This window comes from Euprymna scolopes, chromosome 18, assembly GCF_053919585.1.
Source record: "Euprymna scolopes isolate OS-2025 chromosome 18, ASM5391958v1, whole genome shotgun sequence".
NCBI lineage: Eukaryota > Metazoa > Mollusca > Cephalopoda > Sepiida > Sepiolidae > Euprymna > Euprymna scolopes.
The window spans coordinates 100,333,007-100,334,198 of record NC_136499.1 but is presented as its reverse complement, the minus strand read 5'-3'; the positions used below and the strand labels follow the sequence as shown (position 1 = coordinate 100,334,198).

General features: G+C 29.5%; 1 non-coding gene across 1 annotated transcript; it reads right to left on the bottom strand.

Moving 5' to 3' along the window:
* Positions 1 to 1,119: 1,119 nt before the first annotated feature.
* Trnaf-gaa (transfer RNA phenylalanine (anticodon GAA)) lies at positions 1,120 to 1,192 on the bottom strand. Its single transcript has one exon. It is a non-coding gene; the product is annotated as a tRNA-Phe (tRNA).

Below are 1,192 nucleotides of genomic sequence, written 5' to 3'. Positions count from 1 at the left end.
TTAATTTTTTTAAAACAATAAACATGTAAAAACATGGGATGTGCATTATTACCTAAAAATATACAAATTTATTTTCTTTTGGAGGGGAGGGGGGAAGCTCATTTTAAAACTATATCTACCTTAATATTTTCTTTAATTTTCTATTTTTGAGCAATTATCCTCCTAAAACGTGATCCTCTTATGTCGGACATTTTTTGTTCATAAGTAACACTCGACATTACTTTTTTTTTCTCTTTCTTTTTTTTTTTTTTAAACTAAATAAACTCTTTAAAATAAGTTAAACGACCAAAAACGGGTTTGTATTACTGTACACATAGATTCGAAAAAATTGTCAAAAAACAAATATATAACAAATAAATGTTATCAAATGCAAGATAAGTTACTTTTCTACCAAACTGGATATATTTTTCGTGTTTTTTATTCAATGTAACATGTTTATTCAGCTCGAAAAACATACAGTGTTTACCGATGTATTGGAACATTCAAGATGGCGTCTTATTCTCTCTTTAACACGGTAAGTGTGGGAAAAGATGGTATAAATAAATAATGACATAGCTTGACATATATTCGGCGGGTTTTTAATAGTATTTTGTATAGTTTTTTTTAATTTATAACACCTTTTTCCATACTTACGGTGTTAAAGAGGGTGTGACTGAGACGCCATCTTGAATTTTCGAATACATCGGTAAACACTGTATGTTTTTCGAGCTGAATAAATATGTTACATTGAATAAAAACACAAAAAATATATCCAGTTTGGCAGAAAAGTAACTTATCTTGCCTTTGATAACATTTATTTGTTTTATATTTGTTCTTTGACAACTTTTTCGAATCTATGTGTACAGTAACACAAACCCCCAAAAACTTTCAAAGCTAGGTAGAAAACGAAAACTTAGAAAAATTAATATAATTTTTTTAAAACAACAGTAAACAAGTAAAAATATTTTTTTTTTAAATATCATGTGATGTGTATTCTCCTTTAAAGACAATATCTTCTTCAAGAACGGTCATAAAATGTGTTTTCAAACGATATTTATTCAATAAGGGATCAATTTTTCTACCTAGCAAAAGGGGACGAGTTTTCCTAAATTCCATAAAAATATTGTGCCTGCCTCCGGATGCCGAAACCCGGGATTGAACCAGGGACCTTTAGATCTTCAGTCTAACGCTCTCCCAACTGAGCTATTTCGGC